We start from the raw sequence: 11,788 nt of genomic DNA on the forward strand, positions 1-11,788 counted from the left end.
TTCTAATGGAATCATTTATCTTCCCCACCAGTCTGTGAGTTCCTAGAGGGTACAAATTGCATCTAAATCATCTTTGTATTTCTAGCACTTAGCACAATGTCTGCACAAATTAAATGTTCAGTGAGTTGAATTAAGTAAAACTGAATCAAATTGAAGCTAATTTTCTGAGAGTAAGATCTCACCAAACTTGGTAGTTATCTTTCTATCATATTAGAATTTTGGACTGTTCTCTATTTTTCCAAATTTAATTTGAATGATATAACAACCTTGTTTGAATTATGCCTCAACTGCACAAAGACAATCCTATTTCCCAAAGAGGATTTTTTTTTTTTTCCAAAAGCAGACTTCACTTCAGCAAATTGTATTTCAAAAGATTACATCAGGGCTTCCAAAACAGTTTTTAAATACGGCATGTTTACATACAGGAAACTTAGGTCCTGAGAGCCAGTTCCAAAGTAAGCAATGGAAACAGTCAAGATCAAGATCTATAACAAAGGAATTTCATCCAGTCGGGGCATAAGAGGAATGAATGTTAAGTCTTCACAAGCTGTATATAAACATGCTGAGTGTATGTGCATGCATCCACATTAGTCATTTTGTCTTCTTCCCACAACAACCACTATTGATACTTAATATTTAAAATGCTATTTTTGTTTTTCCAGTTCATAGATATTTTTAATACAGAAATTTTGATTCAGCAAATATTTGAATGCCTACTTTTTTGCCAGGCATTGTTTTAGAGACTCCATATAGGATATAGCATCATCCAGTTTTCACACTGATTTCTCCCCTGAAGAAATACACACTGTCTTTTAAATCTATTTCTACAGACAACTTTTCACAGCTCCTGAGAAGAAAGTTGCCATGTAATTCTGAGTATCTGTTTCCCTGCCACACCTAAAAGGAAATTATTTTCTGGAAACAGTAGAAGAAAATGAAATCTGATAGTCTCCATGAAATCTGATAGTCTCTTCTGGGGATGTTGTTTTCTAGACCTGGTAACTGTGCCATTTGCTTGTGGAACTGAGGAAACAGTGTCTGGCGAGGCTGAAAAGGAGAAGGTTCTGGTCTACCACAGCCTTCCTGCCCTTTTTGGGCTCCCAGGCAACTCACCTGGAGGAATAAAGACAAACTTCTCCACATTCCTGGGAACTTACAGAGAAGCACTCATCTATGCTGTAATAAGTAAAGCAAACTGCAGTTTTAACAATACTATTAGTGCTATTATTCTTAATGTTAGTCTCAGAAAAAAAAAAAAGGTAGGCCTTGGAGAGTGGTGCTGAAACTTAAAGGAGATGATACAACACCAAACATCCAACTGACAAACTGTAACCTAGAGTAGATCAACTAGATCTTCCATAAATGTAAATAAAAGACACAGACCTTCAAGAATGCCTTCTTCCAGGAATAAAGACGCAGACACAGAAAATGGACTTGAGGACACGGGGAGGGGGAAGGGTAAGCTGGGACGAAGTGAGAGAGTGGCATGGACATATATACACTACCAAATGTAAAATAGATAGCTAGTGGGAAGCAGCCGCATAGCACAGGGAGATCAGCTTGGTGCTTTGTGACCACCTAAAGGGGTGGGATAGGGAGGGTGGGAGGGAGACGCAAGAGGGAGGGGATATGGGGATATATGTATATGTATAGCTGATTCACTTTGTTATACAGCAGAAACTAACACACCATTGTAAAGCAATTATACTCCAATAAAGATGTTAAAAAAATTTTTTTAATTAAAAAAAAAGGAATGTCTTCTTCAGATATTTATGTAGCCCTAGCAGCATTAAGGCCTAAGGCCCAGGGAGATGACTGTGGTGCTGTGGGGATTTTGTTTCTTTAATTGATATAATAATCGTCAAGAAGATAAATGGAGAAAAGTGCAATATATTTATTAGAAAAACCAAAAATACTGGGTCTCACAATAAACTCTGACATGGATGTCTGTTTACCTGAGCCTTAAAATGTCTCATCCAGTTTGTATCCTTTCAGAAACAAAAGAGCAAAGAATAAAACTCATCCATGTCCTCTGGACAACTGCCAGCCCATCTCTAATGTCCCTCACTATAGGAAGCTAAAAATATGGACAAAGAGAAAGCAAATGACATTTAGTAGAAAGACTTTTTTTAAAAATTAAAGGTGGCTTTCCTATTGTGCTATTTTTCCTCCCTATATGCACAGGTTCTCTGGATGGAGCTATGTTATGTAACTGCACTTGCAGAGAGGGGATAATTTGCTGGACCCAAAGGAGTTCTTGGAATACTGAGAGAATATGTTACGAGATGGACCCTGAAAGAGGAGCATCTGGTTGCCCTAAGTATAATGCTTGTGGCAGAGAAATCACCGTAAATAGCTTTAACAGAGACCAAATGTGTCCACTTCAATCCAGTATTTTATCACCCACCAAGGGAATTTATCAGGGTGAAGGGAGAGATGGGGGGAGTGGAGTCATTTTAGCAGGGCATGTTTCATAACTCTTTTATTAGGACCAACAGGTCCGGGTCTTCATTCAATAGCTGTAAGATGGAAAGTTAAAAATCACTGTTATCCAGGCACATTTAAAGAATGAAAACAGAGAAAACTGAGAAAGAAGAAAACTAGTCTCTCCAAAGCTGGGGCAAGAGGAGGGATTGTATTTAAAACGTGATTTAGAGAATTAGAAAGGAAGGTTGTATGTGCTTTTTTTTGCTTAAACAAAATATCCTTTGGTGGGGGAAACAAATTATAACTAAAATTTACCAAGGTGAACAATAGTCAGATCATGATAAATTTGGAATTTTCTTACCCTGTCTCCAAGGAAATGAATTGAAGACTCTAGTCTTAGGAGAATTAGCATGTACTAGAAATGAAATAATAGGCTTGTTCATAGGAGGAATATAACCATCGAACACACTGGTTTGCTGCAAATTAACAAAAACACAACAAACAGTTGGTAATTCAAATACATGTCTATACAAAAAGTGCATGCATATTTAAGAATTATATATTTTACTTAAATAGCAATAAGCTGCCACATGGCATGGATTAAAGGATATTTTAGTACATTGTAAGGTACATCTCACTCTGTTTCTGAGGAGGGTGGGGAAATACCATACAAAAAAATCAACTGATTGAATTCTGGTGAAATACAATCTCAAAGGGAAATTCAGGCATCCTGTGAAGAGCCCATAGGATCAACTAAATCTCTGGCATTTTTCCTTGTCAGGATGGCAAAAAAACACCGTGTGCCACTTCTGTTGGAGTACTTGCCCAATGTCCTGGCATCACCAGAATCCTCTTGCTTTTGAAAATTATTCTGAACTTGGACATGAAATTTGACCACAATAACCACGGCACTCTCCTTCCTTATGTGAGCCTGTTTTAACTGCTCTGAATCCACTCTCCAGAGAAGTCACTATTTGTTAGATGTCTTTTGGACCAAGTTGCATGTCCTTCGATTTAAATTTTGCATAAATGGAATAATAAAAAATAAATAAGGCCTGGCATATGGGCAAAACTGAGGCTTCTGTCTTATTCCATCTTTCAAACTATTATTTTCAGATCTAATTGTATGCAGGCAATTTAAATCAGAAAGAGCATTTGTGTTTCCCCTGCTGCACTCCCTCCATTCTTATAATGAAAGAGCTAACTGCCATCTTCATCAGCACATTACAGCATGAAAACAACCTGAACCTTACTGCAGATGATTGACTGAGCCACTAAAGGCATCGAAATCCTATAACAGAGCTGTCTGAACAATATCAAATGCCCACAGAGATGTACCGTGGAAAGAACTCAGACCTATCTCAACAAAAATAAACCCTGTTTAACTGGAATCACCAGTCTCCTCGCCTTTGCCTCACCCTCTCACCTAATATGTCAACCACGATAAAGTCCCACCTTTGCCTTGCCCAGGTGGAATTATTTTTTTATTTTTTTAACATCTTTATTGGAGTATAATTGCTTTAGAATGGTGTGTTAGTTTCTGCTTTATAACAAAGTGAATCAGTTATACATATACCTATGTCCCCATATCCCTTCCCTCTTGTGTCTCCCTCCCTCCCCACCCTCCCTATCCCACCCCTTTAGGTGGTCACAAAGCACCAAGCTGATCTCCCTGTGCTATGCGGCTGCTTCCCACTAGCTACCTATTTTACATTTGGTAGTGTATGTATGTCCATGCCACTCTCTCACTTTGTCACAGCTTACCCTTCCCCCTCCCCATATCCTCAAGTCCATGCTCTAGTAGGTCTGTGTCTTTATTCCCGTCTTAACCCTAGGTTCTTCATGACATTTTTTTTTCTTAGATTCCATATATATGTGTTAGCATATGGTATTTGTTTTTCTCTCTCTGACTTACTTCACTCTGTATGATAGACTCTAGGTCTATCTACCTCAGTACAAATAACTCAATTTCGTTTCTTTTTATGGCTGAGTAATATTCCATTGTATACGGAATTGTTTGATTTAATAAAGGGCCAATACCTTGACCAGTGTGCTCTGTATATACTCTGGATACTTTCTATTCTTGAACACATACTTCTAACATCTTTTAACTCTCTGGCAACTGCCTTTGGTCTCTATACCAAACCTACATTTGTTGAATGACAATTCAGCAAGGCTCTCTGACCTCTACCACATCTGACATTTTTTCCTCTGGGTCACCTTGCTGCCTTCATTGCACACGTTGACTATCATTCATCCCTTCTGTGGCTAAAGCCACAGAAAGCCAGGTCCTTCAAAAGCTGAAGCCAGTATCTTGAGCTGACTGCAGTTATATAAACTGCTACCCAGCAGCCACTCATTTCCACCCATCCCCCCTTCCTCCTCTCTGAGCTGTCAGTCAAGAGTAGGAACTCTTTTAGTGCCTGCATGTTTCTACTTAAAATAAAGTAATCAGAGTGAATGTTGCTTTTGTTAAAGAAAAGCCAGCCTTAGCCACAGAGTTACAACTAGGCTTTGATGATGGGTCTTCATCTAAAAATGACAGTCTCTGAAGGGTGTTCTTATCAACCTTGGAAAGGGCATGAGGAAAGACTGGGGGTGACAGAAATGTTCTATAAATCGGTTAGGGTAGTGGTTACCTGAATATATACATTTGTCAATAAATTCTACTTAAAATTGACACACTGTACAAAAAGTATACTTCAAAAAAGGGATTGTAAAAAGAAAACCTATGAACAGATAGTAGGTAGGTAGGTGATAGATAAAATGAAGCAAAACTGAACTCATCGGAGTGACAAACCATTCCCAATTTCCTAATTGTATATCGAGGATTGAATTTCCTAAACTGAATATAGTTTGGAGTTTTTATTTTATTCAGAAATTGTTAATGCAAAACTCTAACAGGCCAGCAAGTCATCTAAATCCTGCCAAGTGTTTGATCAGACAGCATGAGTTATGACCTTGACACAACTATAGGAAAAGCAAGCAACCTAATTTCCCCTATAAATACACTGCTGGAGGCAAGAAACTTGGTTTCACATGAGGATTTCCCAGAATCAGCATCCTCCACAATTCTCACTTTTGGTGGCTAGGGAGGGATTCTAAACCGAGGGGCAGGAAGTCAAAAGACATGTGAAGAAAATTCTCAAATACAACGTTTATAGAGGAAAATAACATTTGTTTTCTTCATTGTGTAAGGACATCCAAGGTGAGAGCCAAGCTCAGCTGCTCCTTGTAAATCAAAGTAACCTTTTCATTTTTACCTAACAAAGCAGAGAAAGGAGAAAGAACAAGGCTACAGAGTGTTCTTACCTAGTGGGAATACTAAAAGGAATGGCATTGTTGACAAAATGTGCAAGGTATATAAATCACACAGGTTAGAAGTAACAGGGCACACAATTAAGTGTAATATTGGGAAGGCACGATTCTTCTTTGACAAGGTTGAATTGTTGAATATAAATCCTGGGAAGAAGCAATATGAATGCGGAAAAAATAAAGAAGATCTGGAATGTGGTACAGTTTCTGAATATCAGATGTTACAGACCAAAGGAAAAATACCACAAAATATTCTGTGTGTGGTCAACCCTTGATTATCAAAATTAGTATTATATAGGAATGCACATAAATTCCAAAAGAGCAGGTGATTAAGAAACAATTTATATTTAATTTTGGAGGGCAGTCACAGAGACTCCTACACACATACACCCACACACACACACACACACACACACACACACACACACTTACACTCCCCTGGTCTTAACATTCTTCACACTCCATGGTATCGTTCACAGTGTGCATTCCAGCTGAAGTGGAGGAAGCCAGGCAACAAAAGACATGCGTACGTGTTCCATGAGAATTTCACTGTGTTCTTAGGATGGATGCTGACAAATAACTTTAAAGTAGCTCAAAGAGAGAGACATTATTCCTTGAAGATGCTGCTCCTTTGCTCATATGAGCTAATATATTATAACATTTATTTCTATTTAACAAGCTGGCAGCTTCCCAGCTGTAAATTAGGAGGTATTTCTAAATGAGTTGCACTAAGTCTTCAACACGGCATTTCTTGACCGTTCAGAGGGACAGCTGCCTAACCATCTAATCAGGTACACTGTGTCCTTTCAATGATTTAAAAAAAAAAATCTACACTTCTGAATGTTAGCATTTAAAAACTACTTAAATACCCCAAACATTTGCAAATATACACCTGTCTTCCTAGAAACACTTAGCTGCCTAATTTATGTACCCATATTATAATGCATAAGTACCAATATGCACCAGGCATGGTACAAAGCATTCTGTACACATCAACTCACAACAGTTCCATGAAGTAGGTATTGTTATATTATCATATAAGAAACAAAGGAACTGTGGTTTATAGAGGATAAGCAATGGGCACAAAGTCACATGGCTAATAAGTGATGGAGCCAGGGTTCAAACTCAGGTCTGTCAGAAACCTAAGTCCATGCAGCTGCAGAGAGCAGCACTGGCCTGTGGTGCTCAACATGACACCCAACTAATTAGGATAATAAGAGCTTCAAAAGCTGAAACCTCACATGCACTGAGAAGAAATCACTCTTTATAGTGTGAAATAAAATTCATTGTATGGCAAGACAAGAAAAATTTAAATATGAAAACTTTTCTCTGCCCTTTGGCCTCTTCTCTCCTCTCACTGTGCACTGTGTATCTGCATTATGCATCGACCAACCTCCCCCACCGGCAGAAATACCTGCTCAACCATAAAGAGCAACATTTTCCTAGCATCAACAAGACAACTCACTAAAGATAACATTCCTTCTTGATCTTGTAAGGGGCTGCGATGACGCTTAGATCTGGATTGTGTAAACTGTCAATAATACGTCATTTAACGTACAGCCCTCTGTCTCAAAAAACTTCTATAACTGTGCCTTAACTTCTAACAGGTGGAACAGTTCTTAGAGCTTTCTGAGATGCTGTTCCTAGGTTATAACCTCAATTTGGCTCGAATAAAATTTTCCATTTCTTTCTTAGATTGACTGATTAAGTTTTCGTGGACAAGAGCATTTGTTCATTAGAGAAGTTGGTACGTCAAACTGGTTAAGAACACAGACTATGTAGCCAGACCACCTGGTTTCAAATTCTATCTCTGTCACTTACTAGCTATGTGACCTTGGGAAAGTTACTTAACTTGTCTGTGCCTTGGCTTCTTCTTTTGTAAAATGGGGATAACACTACCTAACATATAAGGTTTCTTTACAAGGGTTACATTTATGTGTGATACTGGCATTGTGAGAATCTTTCTTAAAACGTCTTTTCAAGATGCATAGCATACTGAACTATTCAGAGAAAAATATTTATGAGATTAAGATAGTGGGGTTGGAAGGCTATAGATAAAACAAAACTGACCATGAGGGAGTAATAGTTAAAAATGAAATATGAGAATGTGGAGGTTCATATATTCTACATACACAGGTACTCCTGTCTGTGTTTGGAATTTTCCATAATAAAAAGTTTTTTAAAATATTTTATGTAAAACATTTAAAATTATACCTGGCACATAGTAAGCACCATATACAAGTTGGTATTATTACAGCAAGAACTTCACTTTCAAAGCACTTATATAAATTTATTTTAATTCTATTTACATTTAGCCTCTTTTTTTATTTCTAGTACATAAGGAAAAGTAAGTAATAAAATGTTCTTCTATATCTCTAGTTGGCTTAGGAGAAAAGGCAAATGAAGCCATCCAAGGAACTGTTATCAAAAAAAAGGGAAAACAGTCCATCATTCAGATAAGTGTTAGAGTGACAAATCTGATTTAGGGCCCAGCTCCTAAGAGTAAAAGATTCCAAGTCATGAGAAAAAAAGTTAAGATAGAGACGTCTATACACAATCTGAGTTAAGTAGCATCGTATAGTAAAAAAGAGAATAGGATGTAAAATCAAATAAAAACAGCAGTAATAATAACAATACTAGCTCTCATGTATTGAGGAGATATTATGTGTGAGGTACTGTCATAAGTGGTTTTACATTTATTACATCATTTAATCCTCCCAACCATTAATTATCTCCATTTTATAGGTATGAAAACTTTAGCCCAAAGAGGATAACTAAGACCTGTCACATAAGTCTGCGACTGCAATATTTTTCTTCCCCAAACATAACTGGCTCAGGAACTGAGAAGTTCCAGAGTATTTACCAGGCTGACAAATAATGGCATGCCCATCATCACTCAACCAGCTAGTTAACGCAGGAGCCGACACACTCAGGCCAGCAGCAGGCAGAATCTAGAGCCCTCACTCACAACCACATCACTACAAAAACCTGGGTTCAAGTCCTGGCCACCTCAGCTTATACTCTGGTGCAAGTCGCCTCACTTTTAACCTGTCCTAAGTCATTTCCACTGCTTCACCTTTCCTTGTTCTTTTTGTCTGAAGCAATAGATGGTGCCCTTTTGCAGACCTCAGCCGCTCTGAGTTTTAACAAGTCACAAGGAGTCAGAAAAGATCTCAGCAAAGCCCAGATCACCACGTGGTTGTTGCTAGATATTGACAGTGACTGCTTGTCAACACACAGCTAACGCAGTAGCTGTCAACCCTGACGATACATTAGATTCATCAAGAGCTTTTAAAAATTACCAGTGCCCAGCCCTACTCCCAGATCAATTAAATCAGAATCTCCAGGGATTTCCCTGGTGGCGCAGTGGTTAAGAATCCGCCTACCAATGCAGGGGACACGGGTTCAAGCCCTGGTCCAGGAAGATCTCACATGCCACAGAGCAACTAAGCCCGTGAGCCACAACTACTGAGCCTGTGCTCTAGAGCCCCTGAGCCACAACTACTGAGCCCGCATGCCACAACTACTGAAGCCCGCGTGCCTAGAGTCTGTGCTCCATAACAAGAGAAGCCACTGCAATGAGAAGCCCACGCACTGCAACGAAAAGTAGCCCCCACTCCACACGACTAGAGAAAGCCCATGCACAGCAACGAAGACCCAACACAGCCAAAATTAATTAATTAATTAATTAATTTAAAAAAAAAAGAATCTCCAGAGATGGAGTCCGGGCAGTGGGATTTTTTTTAAGTTCCCTAGATAATTCTACTGAATCCGGTGTTGAGATCTGCTGAGCTAAAAGATGGGAGACATCCACAGTTAGCATGGAGATTTAATAGAAGTAAAATAACCTAAATATTGAAGTAAACACTCTAAAACAGTGTTTCCCCATATACTGTACCCTACTTCTGCTTATTCGGAAAATCCTAACTCCAAGATTAAATATGTTAGTGTATTATTCATAAATTTACAAGATAGGCATATATACATGTGTATACATACATATACACAAACATATATGTGATGAGTATGACTGTGTGAGTGCATAATTGTTACACTACTACAGTCCTATAGTATTCTATGCATCAGGTTTTCAGGTAATATTAACATCAAAATGTCACTAGTAGTTCCATTCTACCACCATACACATACATACACTTCATGCTAGTGCTCTGTAAGGCTAGAACCTCACCTTCGCATCTTTCTAAGATTGAAGAACGTTAAGTTATTTGAGCTGCTGGCAAATGAAAATGTCTTGTCTCTAGTTATAGTCACATTTGAACAAAGGAAAAAAATGCCTTAAACTCTGGTTTTCTATTGTCATTTAAATTGGAACATTTTGATTTTTACAGCAACTTCTGTAGATTTTTATATAGGCATATGTTTAATAATTTTTCATGTGTCACACAAAGAATTTAATGTGCACAACTGAAAGGGGGAAAAGGCCATGCTATTAAGATATTTAAAATAAATTGAACATTCTTTCCACATTTTTCTGGATGACTTACCTCCATAAATTATACCTTTTGCACTATGCCATTTGTTTCCCCCAACTGTTTCTATATGGTGCAATAATTACGTGCTCTGTTGAATTCAAAAGGGTTATTGAAAGAGCAAATATAAGGAAATGTAAAGGAAAAGCTGCAGTTTGGTCTCTGTTGGTACATAAATAAAGATAAGTGAATAGGAATTTCATGGCAAGGAAGAAAGACATCAAGATTCTGTTCAGGTTACATTTTACACAAAGCTCTCCATTGGAAAACACACACTAAGCCACCTTAAAATTGTAATTTTCTCATGTCTCTTTTTCCTTACATAAGCAACAAAGCATCACAAAATGATAATAAGAAAATCTGCTTGAATACCATTCTAATAGCATGTAAGAACAAATGAACGATTTATACTATAAAAATTAAAGATAAAAGTAAACAAGATTGGATAGTCTACCCTCATGGACCTGTGAGCAATTTGAATCTGAGTACATTCTTTACAATGCTTCCAGTTTTGTCTTAGTATCATAGATGTTTAAAGCTGAGAAAGCTGATGAAGCTTATCAAGTGCAAAAGCCAGAAGATGCCAACAAAACCTCAGCAACCGATATTCACAGCTTCAGTCTAAATCGCTCTCTGACCGCCATTGGTAGGTGAGGATAGGATGCTGCTGTGTACATACTTCCCTGCACTCCACACATACTGTGCTTTGGGAACCACCTTTCAAGGTTGCCTCTAGCGTTCTTTTTCCTGTATCAAAACATGGCACACAGAAGGAGAGGAAGATGAGAAAATAAGGAAAAACCACATTATGATTTTCCCTGGACCTCAGCTCCCCTATGAAGAGCCCAGTGTACTCCAAATGCATTTATGCTGAATTTCTGAATAGATTCCTGATAGAATAAGAACTAAAATTATCTCACTGCCAAACAAAAGGCTTCTGCATTGAAATGTGACAGCTCATTGCTCAAGCAGCTTATTGCCAGAAGGATACACACCGTTTCCAGCAGAAAATTGGTTTCGGGAACTCACCCAACAACCCAGACACAAAATAAACTTCCCTGGCTCTTTGCAACTCGTCAAGGCCATTGAGATTCACCCCTAGTCCATTCAACAGAGCCTTGAATCTCCTTCAAATTTAAAAACCCAAACTAACTAAGCCAGATTATGCCTCAAATGCCAAAGACTGGCATTGCTTTCTCGGGCATTTCTATTTTGTCAGTGAATTTATTCCACAGAATTGCTCGTAACTACAGACAGCATTCCTTAATTAAGCCCCAGTAGAACTAAATTTAAGCTCTCGCCTGAGAAAACATATTCCACCATTGCTCAAGAATACGGTTTGGGGCTTCCCTAGTGGCTCAGTGGTTGAGAGTCCGCCTGCCGATGCAGGGGACATGGGTTCGTGCCCTGGTCCCGCGAGCAGCTGGGCCTGTGAGCCATGGCTGCTGAGCCTGTGTCCGGAGCCTGTGCTCCGCAATGGGAGAGGCCACAACAGTGAGAGGCCCGCGTACCGCAAAAAAAAAAAAAAAAAAAAAGAATACGGTTTGCCACTACAT

The sequence above is a fragment of the Orcinus orca genome, chromosome 7 (assembly GCF_937001465.1).
Source record: "Orcinus orca chromosome 7, mOrcOrc1.1, whole genome shotgun sequence".
Taxonomy (NCBI): domain Eukaryota; kingdom Metazoa; phylum Chordata; class Mammalia; order Artiodactyla; family Delphinidae; genus Orcinus; species Orcinus orca.